Source organism: Sturnira hondurensis, unplaced genomic scaffold (genome assembly GCF_014824575.4).
Source record: "Sturnira hondurensis isolate 20B ecotype Veracruz unplaced genomic scaffold, ASM1482457v3 Scaffold0008710, whole genome shotgun sequence".
Taxonomy (NCBI): domain Eukaryota; kingdom Metazoa; phylum Chordata; class Mammalia; order Chiroptera; family Phyllostomidae; genus Sturnira; species Sturnira hondurensis.
This window is the reverse complement of record NW_028081341.1, coordinates 517,778-542,739: the sequence shown is the minus strand read 5'-3', so window position 1 is coordinate 542,739 and position 24,962 is coordinate 517,778. Positions and strand designations below refer to the sequence as shown.

The following is a 24,962-nucleotide window of genomic DNA, read 5'->3' as shown; positions in this document are numbered from 1 at the left end:
ATTGGAAACTGCATTGTATTTTTCATGAGTTTCCTCCCCTCATACCAGATGCCTTCCACCATTGACTTGTCATTATGATCCCGAGGCTTCCATGAGGCACTCTCTTCTTACCATCAATAGGCCCCACCTCCTCTCAACCCCTGTTTCCTTAATAACACTTCCTGGTAAATGGCCCTTTAGTACTCAAGTTTCTTTCATGGTTTTTAGACACATTACCATAATTATAACATATCTGAGGAGAGGCACTATGTTAATTACTTTGGTATGTTTTCCTACAACAAAAACTGTACTAAAACACAGAAAGCACTTCAGATTATTGATCAATTGCAGTGTACTTCCACAAGCAATAAAAAAATAGGGCAATATATTTCTGGCCACTTCTGAATTCACAAAGCATTTTTTTCTCACTTTTCCAGTAATGGAAGTGGTTTTCAAGCTATAAAAAGCATTATTTTTTTGCTATGAAAGTTAAACTTTGTTACATGGCATTGACTTTAAATAGTAGAACTTTTTTGTAAATACATGTAGCACAGTATTTCAGAACCATGAAAATATATCTAAATAATTTAATTTCTTTGTGCACCTACTCAAAAATAGAGAAACTAATGTTTAGAAACCATTTAAGGCTTTTTCTAGCTCCTCAAAAATCAGCACAACTATGTTAATAGTATAATGGAGCTTGGAAATAAGGACACCTTTAATACTTCTTTAGAAAGATATTATTTCGGGGGTCTCTGAAGGAACTTTTTATTTCTAATTCTTTTCATTTTTTTCAAACTAAATAAGCTGGCAATTAATGTTTTTCAAGCTCTGTGATCAGTAGCAACAACATACACTTCAGGGGTGATCGAGTCTTGTTAAACCACACTAACGAGTCCTGGACAGATTTAACCATTTAAAAAAGCCTTTGTCTCTTTGTAAAAATTCAGTTTACTATTTTTTCTGTATATTTATCTTAATGACACTTATAACTCCATAAATAAGCTCCCAGTGGAATTCCGATAAAAATTTTATAGACTTATAAAGAAGTGACATTCTGAAGTCAAAAGGTTCAACAATTCTATTTTGTAATTACTAATTAAAAAACCCAGGGATCCCTGGTAAATTATCCCAAACAACCAAAACAGAAACAAGGGACCCAGTAGAAGCTCTCTGAAACGAGCTTTGTAATTTCTCTGGGTCTCATTATTTCTTTGTGGTCACACAGTTCTATCCTGTCTGCTCTTGTTTATCTATCTGTCTGCATACATGCATTATCTTTGATGAGTAGGGAATAATGAATATTGATATTACTTAGAAAATATTAATGCATATAACTAATATGTTGATAATATTGATAATTAATTATTAAGTAATATTTCTAATATTAATAAAATGCTGAGATGCTAGTGCTCTGAAACTAAATACAGCTAGAAGACTGCTCAAAACACATGAAGAATGGGACTTAGAAATACGAAAAGTTGAGTAGAAGAGACTGGAAAGGTTAAAGTCATGGTCTGGGGAGACTAGTGGAGCATGTTTTTCTGGTGTATGCAATATAAGTGACGGGGAGAGTTGTGAAGACCAATTTATTTTTATATATGTACTTATTTTGGCATTATACAATTACTCCCTGAAATATATTTTTCTCATTTCAAATTCAAATAAAGCATTTTCAGAAAACAACCACACCAAAAATGGGTGTGGTCTATTTTCTGTTTTCTTTATAGAATGCAGGATTACTGTTTATCTTTTGTATACTTTACTACACAGGAAGAGCTCAAAAAAACACAGCAAAAAGTAAAGAAAATGTCCCCAATCTAAAATATGTCTTTTTACTTCTCCAGAAATTAGTTCAGTGATGATCTGAAAATTATATTCTTTTTCCTGTTCTTAATTTTCTAAAAAATTGAGAAATTAAGAAATTTCTGAAGAAAATAATTTTCTTAAGAAATTAAGAAATAACAGAAATAACTGTTATGTCCATGTCAACATGAAAGAGATGAGACAATATACTGATACTTCCATTTCATCTGCCTTGAGAAAATCTCAATGATTAAAAATGCAGTCTCTAACGTTCCCCTATCTTAACCAATGTCTAGCTCAGCAGCTTTTTGATAAAAACAGAGGTTCAGTAATAATACAAAGGCATCCATTTCTTTGAAGATGCCTATACCCAAATCACTCTTTTAGTAAACTAAATGTGCTGGAGCCTGAAGACCTAAATCATTCACTTGTGTACAATAATAAGTCTTTTTTTTCAGTAATGTTTCACTTAATATTCATGAATCCATTTTGTGATCTATATTTCACACTCTCCTCACATTAAATCGGTAATGTTTAGTTTTAGCTATGAATTCAGTTATCATTGTCAAGTGTTAAAGCAGACAAGAGGGTAGCCCTGGCCAAAAGACTCTGTCCCTTGAGATGAGGAAGCGCCAGCCTCCTGGCCATGGTGTCTGCATGAATGCCTTTGTCACCTTGAAAACTTTTTTATGTGCTTTACTCTAGTTAGTCGGCTTTTTCTATCTCTCTACAAGAATGGCATTTCTAAGATTAAAGCATATGTTCTAGATGCCAAGCCTACCAACCAAAAAGTGAGAATTTAAACATTTTTGGTGTGATTTTTTTGCTATAAAGGTTTTTTTTTCTTTTTGAGGTCAGTTTAACACGAGTGCTCATGAAGGGCATTGTGTGGTCTGAAGTACTGTGGTTCGATGCCACCTCACAAGACTGTTTTCCATGATTGCAGAGCACATTTTCTACACAATATCTGTTTTCTTAATAAAGCAAAAGGAAGTCATAGCAATGTGAGACGAAAGCACTAGAAATAATTTAAAGATGAAAACTATCACTCCTCTGAGAAGTAGGAAAGGATTCTAATAACATTTGTCAATGGTAAGGATATAGATAAACACTCCAAACTGGTACTGGGAATAATAAGACAGAATTTATATGTTGAAAGTATTCACTCAAGTGCCATCGATTAGAGTTTCACCCGTTATGAAAATAGTGGAAGTGGGACAAAGATATGAGCAAGTGTCATAGTTTGTCATAGTTTCATCTCTATATGCTCATTCCAAGAAGTCAAAATAATAGCTAGCTAGCTATACGGTCTAATTATTATATTCATGTAGGAAGATTTAGAGGAGGACGAAGGAAAAGAGTGAGCAAGGAAAGAGACTACACAGAAAAAAGAGGAAAATTCAAAGAGAACAGAAATCAAAGAAAATGATAAAAGCAGGAGATAGGCTGACTAAAAGAAGAAATGTTGTTGCAAACAAACAAAAAAAAAGTTAGCAACACACAGCACTCAGGTTTGGTGGACTTCATTTTGTTTCAGGTGGGACCTAAAGCAAAAATTGAGGTTTGAGCTGTTGAAAAGCCAGCCTATGAGGCTTAGGACTTAATTTTAAACTCAGCTTTCCGCTGTTTTTCTAGTGTGGAGGTCTTCTTTTTTCTTCTTAAGAGACTTTGATCTTTTGTCTTAACGAGTCTGGCCAATACGCAGAAAATCAAAATTTTGAGTGCTGATGCTTCTATTTTGTTAAATCAGGTATTGGACATTGTACAATATTTGTGTGGTCTGAAGACTATTGGAATTGTACTTTGCGTGACCGAGGTGTTGGAAGATTCTGGAAATGAAGTGCTTAGCTGCAAAGCCAAACTACATTTTTTTTTGCCAGAAAAACATTTTATTTAGATGAACTAACATCAGTAATATAAAAATATCCATTTTCTTCAGCAGAGTTAATTGATAATTATATCTGAGAAGTCAAAGCCGTTAATAAATGTGTATCCTGATAATGCAGGGTATGACTTGAGAATCTTGTCTCTACTACTTTTTACTCTAAATTCATCTATTACAGTAACACTTTCTTTTATTTCAAAGAATTCAAAGTAACTAGACTAAGGGAAAAGTGAGTCCATGTCAGAGAGTGCTTAAAAAGAATAAGCTTAAGTAATGAAAACTTAATGATTGAATTCTTATATATAGGCTTTATAATTGGACCTATCATCACTGGTTATTAAAAAGCCTACCACAATTTACTGATCACTAGGTGCAAATAATATGCTAAACAAGATATAAATATACATTTAAATTCAAATATAAATATATACCCAAATGAGACAGGTGTATTAACAGATGGAGGAAAATAACTCTTGGTTTATTTTCTAGTTTTTGAAGTTACAGCTTTAAACACAAGCTGATAGAACTGATTATCAAATCAATTGGTCTAAATTTCCATCAGTAATTAATTTGTAAACTGACTGCAAAACTTGATTATTATGCTCTCAATTTTTTCTTTGGGAAGAAATGTGTTTAGCTAAATGGAAGGTGGAATATAAAAAATGAAGTGCATATATCCCAGGAACACTACAGGAATAAACAGGGTTTAATGACTACCATTTGGTGACAGTTATGCAAGTTACTTTGCATAATTTTTGAATTAAATTGAAATGTACACTCAGAATGTAACTATCATATGTAAATTACTTTAAATTATCTTAATTGGTTAAATTACTTATTATTTATATATCTTTGAGCTATTTTTCAAAGACTCAGCAAACAAATTTGAGAAACATTGGAAAGTTTTAGATATGTAGGTTTCAGGTTATTTTGCTTTTTAAAGACTAATTTTTTAGAGAAAGGGGAAGGGAGGGAGAAAGTGAGGAAGAGAAACATCGATGTGTGGTTGTCTATTTCGTGCCCCCTATGGGGGACCTGGTCTGCAACCCTTGTGCTCTGACCAGGAATTGAACCTGTGACCCTGTGGATCTTAGGCTGGCACTCCACCCACTGAACCACACAGCTGGGGCTTTCAGGCTACTTTAAAACCTAAGGTTTAAAAAGGGGCTGCAGACCATAATTAAATCTTACACCAGTAGGACATACTTTCAGAAGTCATTTGCCATGTCACTATTGGGACTTTTCAAGCAGAATTAAACACCAGGAACGAGAACATGTAAAACTACATGCAATATTAGATAATATGGATCTCACACAAACATTAGGACATATTTATCAAATGTTAAACCATAGGTAAGATTTCAATTGGCAGAAATGGGAGGAAAAGATACGGAGGGAAGGGGAATGAAAAAGGTTCCAGCTTGATTCAATTACAAGGTCTGCGAAGGGATTGTTGAAAAATTTAGTGAAAAGAAAGGAAATTCTAAATTGACTGTAAAGGTGATGGTAATCTGAACCACAAATGTGTAAATTACTTTGTTGACAACTGGGAATTATCGATATTCTCTGCTCAATGAGGACAGGAGCATGCTATATAAATAGCACTGTTATAGCAGTGTATTAGGGGCAAAAGTGGGAAAACTAGTAATACAAAAATGATGTTCAACATTTAAAAATTTTATTCACTAACTAGTATAAGCAAAAAATCTAGTTTAAATTATAAATTATAATTTTTTATTTTCATATCATTAAGCAAACTTTAAACTTTTTAGGACTTTCCAATAATGGGAAGAAAGGGGTAGGTTTAGATGTCTTGCGAATTGAAAAAGGAGTTTTGTAGAATGTATCAAAAGCCCTAGATTTCAGGATTAGAGTAATTTTAGTTCTAGAAATATATCCAGAAGAAAAATTAAAATGCAGATAAGTATTTCTATAAAATTATAGTTCAGATACATACATAAAATAAAATATTAATCTGTTGTAAAACATTTACAGATTTGAGTTTTCTGTCAAAATTCTTATTACAATAATATTAAAATATACAGAACACATAATAAATATTTACATATATTGCAAATATTATAATATTTAATGAAGATATATATCTTTATTCTGAGTGTAACTCTTCATACCTTCTAGAACATGCCTGTCATTATTTAGGACATTTCTAAATGTACATTTCTATTCCGTACATTTTCCTACAAAAGTAATTCAGCCTATAAAATATTAGGAATAGATACCAAGTAAGTGCAACGACCTTCTTTGCTTGCTGTCCATGCATAGACTGGATCAGTGTGCACCTGTCTAAAGAGGGCTGCGATCAGGCAACAGGGAGGCTGGGCTGGGGCGGGGCATTCAGCGCAAGGAGAGCATGGAGAAAGTAGGCAGAAGACTGAAAATAAGAGGGCTCCTCTGGAGTAGGTGGTGTGGCCAATTTTTACAAGCGTGTAGATGAAAGAAGGCTGTCGGGGGAAAACGAGAATCTTTTAATCCAAACGATGGAAATTTCTAAGGCATAAGAAGAAGATGGCCATGGGTCTGGAAGAGTGAGTTAGCTTAAGCTGAACCACAAAGCATCAAAGAGGAAAAGAGGTGTATAAGATGATAAATGAGAAAATAAACACCACGAAAATACTTCTTCAAAAAATAAAACATTTGATAAATTTGGGCATAAGGAAAGGTCTAATTTTTACCAAGAAAACACCATTTTCTTAATGTAACTTATTGTCAAGGTGTCCTTAATTTTTTAATCTCCATGAATACATTAATTCCTCATTTTAAACCTAATTTTTTATATTCTAATGAGTTATTGATGCTAAAATACACATAATTTTTTCTTGCTCATGAAATTCTAAGCTGGATAAATATGTTAATAGTTAAACGAGTGATTTTTGCAGATACTGAATTAAAGATACCTTCCATAAACTTGGATTCAAGCTTCTTGCTAAAAGTAGATTAAACAATATTAAAATAAGTTAAAATAGGCAACATTTATGTCAGTTATATATTGTATTGAGAAGCTCAAGAAAATGCCAATCTTGGTTAATCATTTTCTTCAATATTCTTTCAAACAACCACACTATCCCACCTGTCTTCACCCTTGTTCTCTTGCAAACAACATTTGGAAGTTTAGAATCTAAGAAGTGAGGTTTTTTTCTTTTTTCTTTGTTTTTTTTTTTTTTGTTTTAATATCTTCCTTTAGAAAGTTTTTAAAAACTTTGCTTCTAAAAGCATTTCAAATCTGCATGCTATTTATTGACTATATACAGGTAAGAGCTTTATGTGAGGATTGGGGTTGATAAAGGATCAACCCATCTGAATAAAGAGAGATCATCAAATTGTCTCAATGATAATATATTATCTTTTGGTGGTGATGTAAATTTCTAAAAAAAATCAGTTTTTACTATGAATACAAATGACTATTATAAGAGACAGAGGCTTTATCTGTCTATGATGAACATGGCTCAAATACATTTTTTAAATGATGATGATTATAATATAATAAAAATGTTATAAATTTTCTGACAACATAAATTAGAAAGAAGTTATTATCAAATTAGGTAATTAGGTTTTGCCTCTAGCTTTGATAAAAGTTCATTGATTTGCTAAAATATCTTAATGATGATGAAATATGGTAAAATCTAAGTAATAATGAATCCATAAAATACTTCAAGGCTATGGATTGATTCATTCTTTTGGCATTCCACCTTATATTGTCTTACTAATATTGATCCTATGGAGATTCCATTAATGCTTATAAGTCTAATTAAAAGTTGAATATTAGCATGGCTAAAATATTGAACTGGAATATATTTTATAAGGTTTAATCACTGCCTAAAACTTATTTAAGTCTCAAAGACAAAAATGGTTCCTCAGACTATGTTTCTGTGGTAATTCAACCACTCTGTAATCTTGTTTTACAATGTAGAAAGTAAAATTTTCCTTCACATGGGTGACAATAAAAAAATAAGAGTTGGGCAATATGTTGTAATGTCAAATTGTTAATTTATTTTTATTCCCATTTATTTCCTTGCATTCTAATGAGTTAATGCTATATGTGTGTATACATATATGCACATACAGATGTGTTTACACATATGTGCACACAGCTATAGAATATGTGTATGTGTACACACAGACATGTATATATACATGTGTACATGGGTATATATATTGCATGGTGGAGTGACTTAGATCATTGAAAACTTCACACTTTGAGAAGGTTCTTCTTTAAGTAAATTGGATGCTATAAAATTATTTTTTAAAATGTGATAAGAAAAAGCAGGATATTGAGTAACATTTGATTTTTTTGTGCTCATATTTGAACAAGAGGGGTTCAAACATTGGTGAGTCTAAATATAAAGTAGATCAATTATCTATCTATTTATTTATTTATTTATATTTTAATTTATTTAATTATTTTTCAAGTACAGTTTTTTGTCTATTACTCCGATCCCATCCCACCCCCGTGCTCCCCCCTCCCTCCCATTTCCACTCTTCTCAGTTGTTGTCCATGTATCCTTTATATTTGTTCCTCTAAATCCCTCCCCTATTTCCCCTGAAATTCCCTCCCCTCTCCCCTCTGGTCGCTGTCCCCCTATTCTCATTATTTAAAATAAGATTATTAGTAGTGAAATAAATATCAAGGTTTGAGTGTTCTTCCTTTTATTTTGGAATAATCTTTCCTAGACTTTAAATCCTTTTCTTCAAAAATATATCTGTAAAAGAAGTAATCCCACATTATGACTCAAGGACATTACGATCGGGGGGTGATACTTTGTCACCTCAGTCCTGCATTTACAATTTCAAGTAACCTACTTGGCTCGCTGTGGTTTCAAGCTCTGTTCACTTCTTGCCATAAATATATGCTGGACCACCCCATTCACACCAGTAATTTAACTTTCATTTACATCTTTATACTGATTATACCCAAGTCAATTTCTCTATCTTAGGTTTCTCTCTTAATTGCCAGTTTTATCTATTTAACAATGTATTTCCACAATCAACTGAATGTCCCCAACACATCAGCTTCTCAATATGTTCATAATTGAGCACAAGTTTTCTCCTAAACCAGTTTTTTGGAGTTTGTTAATGGAGTCTGCTAACAAATTTTATCGCAAACTTTGGGAGTCATCTAAAATTTCCAGCTTGTGCTAACTTCCCATGCCTGGGAGTCTTATCAATTTAATAGCTAAAATATCTCTTGAATAACTTATACAACTAAACCTTCTAATTCTTTTTATCATTGATAACTCTCCTCTTTCTTGACCTTTCATGTTTGATCAACTTATATAGTTTTCACAGAAGCAAAAGCTTCCAGAGATCATTCTAAAATATAAACTTGTTCATTTTGAAATTGATTTACATACCTATTCTTTATTTTCTTCACAACTTAATTCAAAGTAATTAGCATTGTATTCAAAACTCTTGAGATATGGTGCATGCCTACTTGTCTTGCCCCTACTGCTGTCTGTGTTCCAAACAACATATTTTTACTCCTCAAGTGTCTTATTCCTGCCATCAATATTTGTTTATCAAACCATGAACTTCCTTACCTGTATTGTTACTTGGCCTGACTCCTCAGATTTCACCTTCATATTTCTTCTTCTATGAAGCTAAACCTGAGGCTTTTGAGCCAGGTTAGGGTTAAAAGCTCTTAGATGTGTGTGCATCCCTCTGAAGACAGAAAGTTTAACTATGTCCATGAATCTCCAAAGCCTACTACAGTGCCTAGTGCATAGTTCACAGTTAACTCTCACTGATGAGATCACAAATGAAAAACACTTGACCAGAGGAAAGTAAAGGATGGGAGACTCCCTTACATGCTTTATGAATTGGGGCTAGGAAATATTTTCAAGTTGCAAAACACTCTATCTAGATTTTGTGAAAAGAAAGGAATCGTTCTCCAATAAAGGCAAGCCCATCTCCTTTGTTCTCTGGACTTGCCTATGACCACCGTAGCTTCCTTGACACTAAGTGCAATTCTCTGCTATTCCCAAATAAACTCACCTTTACTTTGAAAATTTGTTAACTGTTTAACTTGAGGTTGACAATTTATATACTTAGGATTCTATATATTTTATATAGTTCAGTGAAATGAACACCGACTGGACTGTGTACAGAGAAAATGAGTGGCATCACCTAAATGTTATATAATTTTCTCATAAAAGATCATCTAAAAAGGTTAATCGAAAAAATTATAATTTACTCATGCACTACCTTACCACCCTGGCTGTTTCATTAACTGGGTTGATAAAAATTACTGAGTAGGAGTCATGGGTGAAAGATTAGGGATGTAATAATGGCTGTGTTGTTAATGTCTCCACTTAGTTGAAATCCCACAGTTTCTGATTTTCTGTATGGGAATGCTGAACTCACGGTTGGGAGACTGACAGGTAAGTCTTCTCTTCCCATTGACTAATTCATTCTGTAGTTTCATTGCAGGTACTTAAGTTGATTGGAGACCTAACCTCCACAACACTGACCGAAATGTGTGGAGAGTTCAAGAGTCTATTTGGTCTTTATGAACATCTTAAATCAGGAGATGCTCAAAGGTCACTACTGATGGGACTGAGTCCCTGAGGTTTGTTGTAAAAAGGAGTAAAGCAAAACAGAACAATCACATGATGACAGTGAGGTAAATACTGGTTAACTTTTTCCCTTTGTTCACTATATCATTCTCTAAATAGAGAGGCTTAGAAAATGACAGCTCTTTGAATTGAAAAGCATATTTTTAATATTTTCCTGGAACCATCATAAAAGGAAGTGACTTTTCCTTTCTAATAATAGCAGAACATGGAAATATGTCCTTAAGGAAGGCAAAGCAGAGAGCTATGGCAACTATAAGGATAAATTAGTCACAAAGGTTGTTTCTGCCTCAATAATCCAGGTAATTGAAACCAAAACAGGTTCAGGCATGTAACTGGCAAGATTTTCCTCTTTGCTTTGGCAATAAAGACACATGATATTTTCACAAGTCTGGAACCAGTTTTAAGAGACAGCATTCTTCTCTGTCTGTGGAATATTTTAAAATACGGAATGAGTTACTAGAGTTTCAAATGATATATTCGAGCAATAAGTTAATTTGACAGCAATAAGTTAATGGGAAAGTAGAGCATTACATGGTTATACAGACAGAATTGGCACAGGTTTATATACCCTGTTATAATATATATCTGTAAATTAAATGTGCATATGTGTACATGGAAATATGCATACACTTCTCCAGTTTTTACATTCTCTCTTCTTCAACAGGCACTTGAAATTTGTTCTCTAAAACTGGATTTTTTAATATCTCTCCCTGCTTTACAAATACTTTCTTGTCCTTTCATATGTCTTAGCCTAATTTAGAATATCATTATACATCTAGGAATCGAAGTCACAAATACAGATATTGTCCAAGCTTTCATCCTTCCCTTCACACTGTGATTTACCTCTTCCCCTCCACTACCCCTTAAATTGGTGAGAAGTTCCACTGAATCTATTTCCCAAGTGACTCTTTTTTTAAAAAAAATTATTTTCAGAGAGAGGGGAAGGGAAGGAGAGAGAGAGAGAGAAATAACAATGTGGGGTTGCCTCTCATGTGTCCCCCACTAGGAACTGGCCCGAAACCCAGGAATGTGCCCTGACCCGGGAATTGAACTGTGATCCTTTGCTTCACAAGCCTGTGCTCAATCCACTGAGCTACACCAGCCAGGGCCCCAAGTGACTCTTAAATCTAAGTACCAGCGTCCTTCTCCCATTCTCCATCCCTTCCTTTATTTCTGTATGTTAGATCTTTGCCTTTTTTTTGCCTATACTAGTAAAATGACCTTCAAATTAGTCTCACTGTATTCTATCTCTCCAATCAAGAAACTACAGTACAAATCTCACCATGTCTTGTGCCCGTTACACAGAGAGAAAGCCCAAGGTTTACTATTGCAGGGAAATGTCTCCATTACTGGCTTCTTTTTTGTCACCAGTCTCAACTCATCTTTCTCTGTCACACTTCTTTTACTAGACTTTGGAGGACTGCAGAGCTTACCTTTTCCCCCCACTCACCATGACCTTTCACACTTCCATGACTCTGCTTAGTTCTTCCTATAGAGTTGTATTTACCTGCAAGCTGTCTGGGGTCTCTTCCTTTAAGGATACCAATCCCACTATGAGGCCCCTCCCTCATGACATCATCTAAACTTAGCTCACAAAGGTCTCTTCTTCAAATATCATTATAGTGAAGATCAGGAGTTCTGCACATGAATTTGGTGGGTGGGACAAAATTCAGTCCTTAGCACATAATACTGATGGCTTTGCTTTTTGGTTGGGTGGAAAATGCCTGTGTTTCTAAGGGGACTCGTTACAATGTAGTTGACGGTAGTGAGTCACTAGAGTGGCAGCTTCCTTTCAAATGATTCCCTGTGCTATACTTGTCAATTGTCTATAAGTTTATAATTTTTCCTAAAACAGTTTTAAAGATATTGTTTCTGACCCTGAGATTCATAATTTTGGGGAGGAGGAAAATGTGAGCAACTATAATTAAATACCATTAAGTGCAGTGAAATGTGTTATGATGTAACAAAGAACTGAAATAGAAGAGGGAAGGGCGAGTCCAAAGGAAAGCAGGAGAGAACTGAAAAGAAAGTGTCTCAAACAGGTCCTGAGTGTATTGCATGGTTTTCTTTTTTTTCCAATTTTTAAAATTTGAATCACCATTAAAAACCACAAAAGTTCACATACAAATCCCAATAGTTAATCCCTATACTTTTTAGAAATTATGGGCATTGCAACATAAAACTGGCCAGCAAATTTTACTGGAATCAGTAGGAGTAACCCTCGCACATTGAGTATATACAATCATATGCCCCTCAGTTCACACTTCTCCCTCTTGTATAATTTTGGTCTCTCACCCTCACTTTTGTTGTTATATTTACAACCCTGGCCAAATATTGGGACAACACTGACTTCTTTGAGAGCAAAGGCACTGACTTGGGGAGAACAAAGTATGCATTTCAAATGCTAAGTTTCATGTTCTGGTCAAGTAAAGGTCATCATCAAGTTCAAGCATTTGTCTTAGACTGACAAAGATCCTTTCCTCCTCACCAGCTCAACCAGGAAAAAGTATGTAAAATCAGAGTTAGGGGAAGTGACTTCTGCAAATCAGATGAGGAGGAAACCCATTACACACTACAAAAGAAACTTTTGCATGCACTAACACGTAATTTTTCTGTGAAGAGAAGTGAAGTTGATATATTTGTTCAGATATTTTAAACTTATGCTTCTGTTGAATTCAAACTCATGTGGAATGAGAGATTCCTTCAAGCACAATTCAAACTATAGTAACTCTACTTTTGCTGGTTGTGACAATGTCAAAGATTGATTTCAATGGCATGAGTAACAACTTGCATTACACCAAATACTGACAATAATACTTTCTTTCTCCTAACAGACTTCACAGAAAGTGTTCCTTCTTTTATATATTATTTCTATTTTGTAAATAATCATAGGTAGTTTTAATCCACAATGCCAATTTATGCCTGTCTTAACAATAATAATAATGTCTTAAGTGTGTATAATTCTTTCAAGCTGGCTAAGTGTTTTTAGATCCATACGAATTATATAGCACCACAGAAATGTCTTCATAAATTTTATATATTTTTCTGAAATAATTTGTAGGAATGTTTTGAACATAAATATAATTAGGAATATTTAAAATTCAATTTAAAATAAATTTTATTACATATTAGGGACCACAAAAATAAACACTCATTTTAAAATGACTTTCATTGTATATCAAAAACTATTCATATTATTTATATCTCATTATCAGAAGAATTAATTATTATTTACTCTAGAGATTAAATTAGAGAAGCAGAGAGTGGCATCTTACAAAATTTGGGTAAGATAAAATATTTCTTATATTTTATAAGAAATATTTCTTATTTCTTATAAAGAAATAAGAAATGATTTCTCCCCTTTCTCACACTTCAGTTTTACTGAATGATGATTTATTCAGCATCTGCTAGATTTAAAGAAAAATAACACATAGTCATCACCCTCTAGGAGTCAACAGCCTATTTGGGGTAAAAAGTACACTAAAAAGTACACGCAAGATGAATTTTTGTAAATGACATGATGTGATGAGATCTCTCTCTCCACTGATTGTTTGTAGCTGTGAGAAAACTGGTGAGAATGAGGAGGAAGGGAAAAGTCTCTTTGAATGTTTAAGGAAGGAGGTGTCACTGGGGGTGCACCTTGAGAAAATTGGTAGAATTTTAGTTTTATATAGCTTCAACACATTGCATGGACATCTATAGTTATTAGCCTTTGTTTCCTCTAACAGTTTATGGGCACTTACCTAATTATATTTTTAGGCCTCTTTACTGTAACACTTTTTCTTCACTCCTTAATTTCCTGATTCAGCGTGCAAATGGGAATCATTCTTTTGTATGCTTGCCAAAAGTGTAATTAAGGAGGGCTATTTTTCATTCTATTTTAAACTTCTATTTTTTAAAAAAAGTTTAGAGGACCTATTGAATAAATCATGGGACATCAAAAAAAGTTGCTTAATATGCAGGCATTATGAAATAGAGAATATACATTGACTCAGAAGGATGTTCCTTATTAAAATATTAAAAACACAGAGTCATGCCTATGGTATGAAAGTATTATGTTCACATATTGATACTAATGTTTGTGCATATTAAGAAAAAAGTTGGAAGAATAAATACCATAACTTTAACACTTGTTAACTTTGAGAAGTTAGAAATATTACTAACTTCTCAAAGTAATAAAATAGAAATATTAGTTTCTATTTAGTATAATTTTCTATTTTTATTTTAAATAATTCAATGAATAATATTAATATTGAAGGAAGTACAAAGTATACACCATCTGTTTTCCCATTCCAAGAATTAGGAAATCATTGCCACTTCTTAATTCAGTAACTTAATTCAATAATTCTTCAATATTTGTTTAAGAATTATTTTATTAAATATTTTAATTAAAAAATAGAAATGTTAAAAATGAAATGATATAAAACATAAATTCAAATTATTGAACAATCGAATTCGAGGAAGGAAGTATAATTAAAATGTGTATTTATATTGATAGAATTCTAGTTTTATTAAAATTAAAGCCAAAATAGTTTTAAATCAATAATCAGCAATGCTCACATTTTTCTGTCACTACATCAAAAACAACAGGAATAATCACCTAAAGATGAAAGACAACAAATGCAATAAATTCATGTCTCTGCTTTATCATTTTTCTATGCTGGCAGAACTGGAAACACATTTTTTCTGTGGAAGTACAGTAGCAGACAACACATAAAATGTAAAGAGAATCGTCAAACCTAGGCTATTCAACAGAAAGTGATGATGCAATGCTCCATCACAATAGGCAAGTATAGATTAAAACTCTAATGTATCAGCTAGAAAAACAAAGGTTAGCTTCTACATCTGCAACAACATACCTCAGCTGGCCTCGCCCGGGCGACACACAGGTAGTCTTTCTCATTAGTGAGCCCTACTCTTCTGTAACTCAACCAGATCACCAAAAATAATATGCTCTTTCCAAAGGATTAGAGGAATCACCCAGCCATTTTATAGTCCTTGTTTTATTGGATCTTCAGTTTGGTAAGTGAACAGAATGATATTATTACGTGTGTTTTACATACGAGGAAACTTTGCCAACCACAAAGCTCACCAGCAGTGAAGAAACGTTTGTGAACAAACACAGCGAGCATAAGAGACCATTTAGTTAAGGTCTAAATTAATGCGACCTGCCTTCACATTTTTATGAGAACATTCTGATTCCGGTCCACTGTTGGTTATTATGTCATTGTTGTTTTGGTTTTTGTCCGATGTCTTTAATCTAATCTTCTGCTTTTTTTAGGCATTGAGCAATTCGTCCTGAATTAGAAAAGAGGTGCTAGAATGTGGGAGCGGGAAGCTGACCTACATCTGAACAATTTGCATATGATTCACCACAATTAAACAATTCGATTTGAAATAGCTACAATTAAGCTATTATTGGAGAAAGTATTTACTAGGCTAGAAATTCTAAATTTGTCTGTACATAAGTTACAGCCAAGAAAAGAGCCACATTATCTGGTGCTTTTATTAAGTAAATTTTTCCAAATTAACATTTATATTATTAAATCACGAAGTAAGATAAGTAAGTATAACTATCTTACAGATAACTATACTTATGGTTACTTTGTTTCTTAAGATATTTTAGGTTTCAAATAGCAAAAAAATGAAATTATGGTAGATAAGAGAATCTCAGTTTCTAAAAATATAATACATATATTAATATACATAAATATATAGTCATAAAATTGCCTTCCTGATATATGGGAATTTTATATGCTGATGTTAAATGACCATAAAATTATGAAGATGGTAATATAAAAAATGTAAGAGCAAGAATAAATTCTGCCTATAGAAAACACAAAGTATGATAATATATAATATTATAATATTTTAATATATAATATATAATATTTGGGAAAAGTTCAAATTGGCCATTAAACACTATGTGTTGGATGAGTTCAAGTTTAGCAAGTAAGTAGGCCTAGCACACTTTCCAGTTGTTCAGAATAAGCAACATTGATGTATTTACATCTAACAAGAGCAGTAGATTATTGAAACGTGGATAAAACAAGTACAACATATTTTATAATGAAAAAAAAGGTGGTTTTCCTACCATGATAGGTACATGAACGTTTTCTGATTAATCTTCAAGGATACCCTACAAGAGAAATAGAAAATAGATGACATGGAGCATAATAAAACATCAGGATTGTCTTCATGTTATTGTCAACATTGCGTGTTAGAGGTCTGTCTGGTGGGAAGGCTCTGCCAATTTCACCCACTCATCTGCATGATGACTCTGGCAACATACATGAGCATCATATATGGGTTGAGCTTTTTTTTAATTCTGTCTCTACAGCATGAATGTAATAGTTAAAACTCTTGATCATAACTGCTAGTCAATTTGGTAATTTTACTAATGACAGCCATTAATGGTGGAAAATAAAAAGAAAAATATATTGCAAAAATGAAGGAAAACAATAATAAATAACAAAAGTTACAAAGCAAAAATTCTAGGTTTAATTAAATCTTTTTATAGCATTGAAAATATAGGTATTAAGATTTCAGTCCATGTTGTGGATATGATCACAAGATTTCAGGGCAATGTTGTCCTAAATTACAGAGATTTAAGAGAAATATTACCTGGCATAGGCAATTATGGTAAGAAAATTCTAATGCCTTTCATTAGAATAGAATTAGTCTTAGAGCTAGAAGGTAAATTAAAAATCAACTGGTCCGACATCCTCACTTTTCAAAGCCAAGCAAGGTCGCATAGTTTGCTGGTAGAAATAAGGGTAGAATTTCCATCTCCCAGCCTCAAACTCATGCCACAGCATTAAGTTACTTTGTAACTTCCAAGAATTGAAAAGAAAGAAAGGGAGTGGAATTGCATATTCTTCTCTTGATAAGTTTCTTCTTCTTAATGAAGTTTCATACTCCTGCCTGAATAAATAAACAACCTATGTCTGGGCATTTATTGCAACAACCTCGTTGGAAACGCCTTCCCTTGGTGGAGGGAGATAAACCCAAAACGTCATCAGGTGAGGGGATTCTAATCTGAAAGTGCTTACAAATCAGTGAGAGAAAGCAGGAAAGAAATCAAGGAAAGAGGCACAGGAGCTACAAAGCTGACAAAACCAGTCAATAACACAATAGCTGGATCTGAGAGCAGCCATCCTGTAGTATTTCACATCAAGTCTGCTTTCTGGGCAGCCTTCAAAGAAAATCTACCATTGTTCCTTCACAAACGCTCCCCTTTTCTAAACAGATCTGCCCTATGATAAGCAATCATCAAGTCATTCTCTTTTGCTTTCTGGTTAGACTTCATTTTAAAAAACACAATCTTTTGTAATTTTTAATTAATAAAATGTAATTTTTGTGTGTAAAAACAATGGTGTATTAAGCCATTTTTTGTAAGTGCTCTCAAAAGATAGACAATAACCCCTGGCCCACTTGGTTTTGCAGTTAACAGTAACCTCTTGTTTTCAGAAGGTGCAATAACAGAATCAACATTATAGAAGCACAGAACCCACCTCTGTATTCTCAAGGCTAGAATTTTAAGAGACTGGGAACTGAGCAAGCAGCAACCCGGTAGCTGTGGAAGGTCTCCTTGTGCTGTAATCTCGGAAATAGCTTGTTTGTGCCACTCTGGAAGCACACGGTACCAGTGAGATGCCTCTGCCCTCACTGGACAAAGTAAACATTTAATTCATGTTTCCTTTGCAAAATATTACAGGATAAGTTTTATAAATTTAAATATCATATCAGATATTTAAAAAGACACTAAGTAGAAAATGTTTCCAAAATGTGGAACTGAAATAATTTGAGAGTTTGGATGTATCTAGCTAATGTAGTAGCTAGTGTCTTGAAGAAGATACAGAATTATTTAGTAGTAAAATGCATTTGTTGGGTTTTATCACCACTCCAATTTTTCAACTGTGCTTAAATCATGAAGAAAGAATGCTGAGGCAATTTTTTGTGTGTGCCAACGTTTAAGCACCTTACTTAACCCAATTATATTTAGGAGAAATGATATCACAGAAAAAATGACAGGGAAATATTTTTGTTAAAATTTCAGTAACCTGTAAAGTAGTGATATGATTATAGTTCAGAGCTTTTAAGATATATAAACACACACACACACACACACACACACACACACATATATATATATATTCTGGTGGACACAATGAAGTGATACACTAGCAAATATAGTTAAATATTTAAGTATATACTTCTAATCCATTGTGTAGGTTGTTCTCAAATATCCTTGACTAGAGACTAGAGTTTTGGCAATTTGAATATCCCTAAAAGCAGAGTTATGGTAAATAAACACTTCTACAGGTTTCAAAATGATATATTGTACAAATGACTGCCAATTTTAGGGAAGATTTCCCTTATACGGAACACAAGATTTTGAAGACAGTTGAAGAAGGACAAAGTCATGAATGTCAAGTTTCTGTTTTTAATATAACATGAATTAGACCCTGGAAGGTGTGGCTCAGTTGGTTGGATGGTCAGCCTGTAACCGAAAGGTTGCAGGTCCTATTCCCAATCCGGGCACATGCCTGGGTTGTGCTTCAGTCCCAGCCAGGGTGCATAGGAGAGGCAACCGACTGATGTATCTCTCTCACATCAATGGTCCTCTCCCCCTCTCTCCCTCCCTTCCCCTCTCTCTAAAATCAGTTAAATATAAATTAGAAATTCTTCTTGTTCTTTGCTCTCCATCTCTTCCATTGAATAGACTATTGTTGCTTATTAAGATTTTATAAGTGTTACTAAAAAACACTTAAAAAGATTTCTTCTTTTACAAAAAGGAAATTCAGCAATCAAGAGAATTTAAAATATTGTACAAATGTATTTCAGCTTTCATTCCTAAAAGCTTCATTTCACAAATATATTCTGCACAGAAAGCAAATTGCTCAACACATTTGAATAGGAGCAAAATAAGACCTTAGCATTTCCACATAAGACCAACTAACTATAATGTCTACACTATATACCACTAGCACAAAAATAAACATGCGTTTTGTAATGTACAAATAGGAATTATACTTCACATATTCATTAAAATAGAATTTTAAAGTATAATATTATATGTAGGCTAACGGGATTAAAAGTTTTGGTTGTCCAGATAAGTCCTCTTATTTTACAGATATATAAATGATTAGATACATATCATAATATTTATGAGTAAACTTAATTTTATTATCCATTAAAATCAGTATTGCTTTTTAGAAATAATGACCATTAAAACCTTGACATTTTTAGCTTTGAGGTTTACTTTCAGTTTCTCTGTAGGATTCAAACCAAATAACATCTACTAGTAGTATAAGTTAACTTGAAAACCTATATTCTTCTATTTGGTCAATACACAGGAATAAACACAAGATTAAAAAATAAAGCTTACTAAACAACAAAACAAGCAAGCAAAATATGACCAATGACACTCAAATACGGAACAGGCTGACAGGGTCCAGAGAGGAGAGGGGAGAGAATATTAGGGGAAAAGGGGAGGGACTCACATGAATAAGTATAAAGGACACATGGACAATAATTAAGGTGGGGGGCAGAAATGGGAGGGAGGTGGGGAGCACTGGGGGGGGCAGGGCAGGGAATATAAAACGGAAAACTGTACTTGAATAAGAATTAAATAAATTAATAAAAAATAAAGCTTACTTTAAAATACTTAATTTTCTGACATCCTTAGCAATGCTGAGGTTTTTGTTCATAAGAAATAACTGTATTGTTTCTGCATAGTATTGGACACTGTGAATTTTCTCTTCTATATGCTACAATTTGAAGAACCTAATACTATACTTTGAATCATAATGTGGGGTAGAGTGAGGGTTATTGGTTGTCTCTTAGTCTTGGTTTCTTTAATAACCATGACAGGAAGTTGTGGTTTAGTTAATGACACACAGATTTATCTCATAAATGTGTTTAAGACCCAAAGCTTTTATTGTATTATAACCATCTTCAGGATGGTTTAAATCAATATAAAGGCCATCCTGACCTTTCCAAAGCTTCAGCTTCCTGGCCCTCAAGATATTATGGTTTGAGAATACAGTTGCCCCCTTCTTATTCATGGTTTCACTTTCTGCAGTCTACTTTGGTTCAAAAATATTAAATGGAAAATTACAGAAATAAACAATTCATAAGTCTTTAATTGCATGCTGTTCTGAGTTGCACTGTGAAATCTCACACTTTTTCTCCATCCCACTGACAGTGTAAATCATCCCATTGTCCAACCTGTCCACACTGTACACCTTGCCCACCCATTAGTCAGTTAGTAGCCGTCCTGGTTATCAGACAGCCCATGGTGGCATCCAGGTAATGCTTATTCTACTTCATAATAGTCTCAAAGTGCAGTGTCATGATGCTGGAAATTAGGACATGCCAAAGAGAAGACAAAAAGTACTCCCTTTAAGTCAGAAGGTGAAAGTTCTTGACTTAATAAAAAATCGTTATGCTGAGGTTGCTAAGATCTACAGTAAGAATAAATCTTCTATCCAGGAAATTATAAAGAAATAATATGAAATTTGTGCTAGTTTCACGGTTGTAATTCAAACTGCAAAAGTGAGGGCCATGGTGTGAAGAAAGTTTTTAGTTAAGCTGGAAAATGCACTGAGTTTGTGGGTGGCAGACATAAACAGAAAACGTATTTCGATTGACCTCAACATGTTGTGCCAGAAAGCATTGAGTCCATGTGAAGACTACAATAAGGATCTCCTGAAACAGGCGGCAACAAGCCATCTGCAAGTAAGAAATGGCTGCACAGATTCAGGAGTAGGTTTAGACTGAAAAATAGAAAATTATGGAGAGGTTGCATCTGCTGATGATGAAGCTGGGGCCACTTTTCTGGCCAAGTTGAAGAAGTTGACTAGGGTTCAATAGTATATGCATCCTAGGCGTCCACTTGATACAAGTCCACCATGGTTTTGGCATTTTCATATAATATGTAGGACACAGTTAATTTTTATATTGCCCATGATTATCTTAGAAGCAGATGTCAATATTAGTTATGCATATGTTTCTTCCTCAGAATTCTTCTATAGTCTGGAAACAATAATTATTTTCATAGTGTAAAAACTGAATTTTCGATGCTTCAAAGATTTTTAGATTTAGCAGTTTACCATCTTCCAGAAAGATAACTGCACTGGTTTCATGACAAATATAAATTGGCTTATTCTGTATGATGTCAATTTAAGCAACCTAAATCAAATCTAAGTTGTTATGACACTCATGCCTCAATAAAGCACCTGAGACACTAAAGTAACTTGATAGGCCATTTTCTAAACAGCTAATGAGAATGGGTCAATAACTGAATTTGACTCACAGGCACACTCTATGGCAAAGAATGAACCTCGTTTTCCTTGAGAGATACATCAGTTAAGTTTTATGGAAAATGATAAAACAACAGAAGAAGAATCAATTGGAAATTGATTGGAAATGAAATTGATTGGAAATGAATATTTCCATATCAATTGGAAATATCAAAATCAGAAGAAAGTACTCAAAGGAAGACCTAAATCAGTGTTTTGAATTGTCTGGTATCCTTTCATATACTCATATATTATTATCAAGAATTAAGCTTCATCATTTCTTCCAGGTCCTTAACAGTAGAAAATCCCTTAAAAATGCATTTCTTGGACAGAAAACATTACCCCCAAAATATTAAAAGTTCACTTATCACTGATGTTTGAATTATAAATTCAATTTTTGACAAATGCTGTAAAGTTCTAATTCTCAAATCACAACCCAAGGAATTATTTTGATCTGTTTTGTTTTAGCAATACACACGTCCCTCACATGGTTCTTTTGTCCTTTGCCTAAGAGCTTCTTGACCTTGAAATATTAGCGGCCTCAAATGTAAAAAGGATCATATAAGTATTACATGAATACAAGAAACTTGGAAATAACATATAAAAGCTAGTCAATTATACAAAAACCTAACTTTCTCCTCCAAAATTGAACTTGCACATTACCAAAATTTTCAAAGCCATTAAAGTCAAGGTGATTGCCTACAATTTGTCCAAGGTGATGATAGCATGTGTGTTACTAAAGGTACAGAAGAACAACCCACAGGGAAATTTCCAAATACCTAGCCAGTGAGTGGACCTAAAGATGATACCAAAAACCTCACCCATTTTTAGACTTCAAATTCTTCCAAGTGTAGAGCCCTATCTCTCTTTATCACCATAATGTCGGTGGTATCTCCCCACACCTAGCCACAGGGTCTGACAAAACATAGATTCTAACATAAAATTTCTTGATTGAATAAAGTTTTTAAAGTCTTTAAAATGTAGATCTATTCCTATCACTCCTATCTATGCTTAAAATCCTTCCAAACTGGCCCACCGCTCTCAGAGTAAGGACTGCGATTACTAACAGAATCTATAAGCACATGCTGGGTTAGCACCTACTCACTTCTCCAGACTTGTCTCCCGTGAGACTCCTGCCTGACTACCTGCGCTAATCAGGATTGTTCCAGGGCCTTGCAGTCACCAGCCTCCCTTCACTGACTGGAAGGGTAGACATTGTAAACGTACTTTTGAAATACTTAGAAATACAAATGTACAGAAGTATCACAAATTATAAAGCAGGCTCTAAGTACACAACCCATATTAAATACATATTACCATTTTTGCCACGGCAATATGTCTTCATTCTTCAGCTCTTTAAAACAAACAAAAAAAAAGAAAACAACAAAAACAGGATATAGCTTACATCTTATTACCTTCAGATGTCTGCTCAGAAATGATTTCCCTTACACTCAAGCCAAAATATCACCCCTCCTTAATGTTTCCATCTTCTTGTTTTACTTTATTGTTTTTCATGATATTCATGACTTCCTAACATTGCATATTCATTTGCTAATATATTTATCAGCTGTTTTCCTCCAGAATGTAAGGTACATGATAAATAAATAACTTATTGTAGCCAAAGTTCCTCCCAACACAATCTACTTTTCCTTTGCCCCACCCCAGGTACCAGAACAGTCTGAAGTCTGCATGTGTGTTTCTGGGTGTGGTCTTTACCTTTCCTAAGAACGGGTCTCCATAACAGCCACTGCATAGCTCTCTTCTCTCTCTCTCTCTTTTTTTGCCTATGAACTTATCTCCATTCCCCAAATTTCAACTGATGTGTACTTTCTCAGACAGGTCTTCCTCCACCACCCTGCTTCTCTCTCTCCACTCCTTCTTGGCAATTTTGACAGCCAATATTTACTTTTGTGGGTGAGTATCAAATAATTTGTCTCTCTTGGCCACTAGACTGTAAACTCCATAGGGTGGGCTCAAATCTGTTTGCTTATCATTCCTGACATGTTGTAAGTGCTCAGGAAACACTAAGGAATAAGTGAGCTGAGCTGCAACACAGTTCAGAGGAAATAATTCCTATCTAACTCTCACTCATGACAATGCAGACTTACTAAAGCCAGCAATGTGTCATTTCCTTGGTCAGGTTTACCTTTAACTGATGTTTGTTTGCCTGGCTAAAATGAAACAAGGGTAACAGGACTATTCCTATTTTTCACACTGATATTTTCTCCCCACAATTTTATATTATACCCTGGTCCGTTCATTCCCATGATGGCTAGTGCACATACCGTTTCACAGTTTAAGAAAAACAACTTTATTTCAACACATTCCAATTCTAGCAGTCACCAAATTATATTCAGGCACCAAACTGAAAACTACTTTGAGCTATTTGGTGAAGTTTCAGTGAGTCAAGGAGAAATATTTTAGATTGTTGTTTCATGATCCTCAGAAACATTCCATGTAAAATATGAGATCCAGTTCACCTACGTTTCTGCTCAGAAGCTCATGTATTATTGGATCAAATTACACAGCATTTGTATTTTGAAACTGATTCCTTTTTTCCTCTGGCTTTTCCTCCTCACATTTTTCCCAAAGAACACACATACATACCTTGATCAAAAATTGAAACTTAGACAATATAAAAATATCTGCATAAACATGTAGTCATTTCTGTTTTGTTTTGCAAAAAAGTAGACAAGTAAATTATCAAGGAACCTTAAACATTTTTTAAGCTGAGAACAATAAAAATATATTGGTATGTAAGAATGGATTTTAATAGCAAAGTTTTCTAAGCCATATAGAGCTTTTATACTGGCTTTCCCATTTGCAAAGTTATGTATCCAGCTATGACTAAGAAGACCAGAAAAGCAGTATAAATTAGGTTATAAAAATATATTGAAACACTTTTATTAGATATCCCATAACCACATAAAAGCAAAGCACGTCTCTGGGGTAAATGAATAGTACTTATATCGCAAAAATAATCAAGTCAGTGTGTATTCTTTTAAACATGATCAAGGACAACTTTAATGTATGATGTACAGTAATAATTCAACAAAAGAAACATAATTTAGATATTTAGAGGAAATTTCCAAAGAATAATTTGCTTTTTAAAAATTTTTACTTTTATTTAATTCTTGTTCAAGTACGGTTTTCTGTCTTATATTCTCAGCCCTGCCCCCCAGTGCTCCCCACCTCCCTCCCATTTCTGCCCCCCACCTTAGTTATTGTCCATGTGTCCTCTATACTTGTTCATGTGATTCATTATTTTAAAAATACGTATTTTTCCCGCAGAATGTACTTAGTATTTTAGGCTTTACACAGAGGCCTAAAATTCAAATTCTTACAGCAATCTGACCATGTAAGTTAAGTACATGGACGAGGGTGAACTGCTTTGGG

The 24,962-nt window shown here is 33.8% G+C and overlaps 1 long non-coding RNA gene across 2 annotated transcripts in view; it reads right to left on the bottom strand.

Annotated features, from left to right (window-relative positions):
- LOC118993297 (uncharacterized) overlaps positions 1–24,962 on the bottom strand; it is a 160,529-nt gene that overhangs the window by 75,746 nt on the left and 59,821 nt on the right. For both annotated transcript variants that reach the window (XR_005067832.1, XR_005067833.1), the window contains exon 2: positions 16,355–16,399. This is a non-coding gene — a long non-coding RNA (uncharacterized LOC118993297). The remainder of the gene's footprint in view (positions 1–16,354; positions 16,400–24,962) is intronic.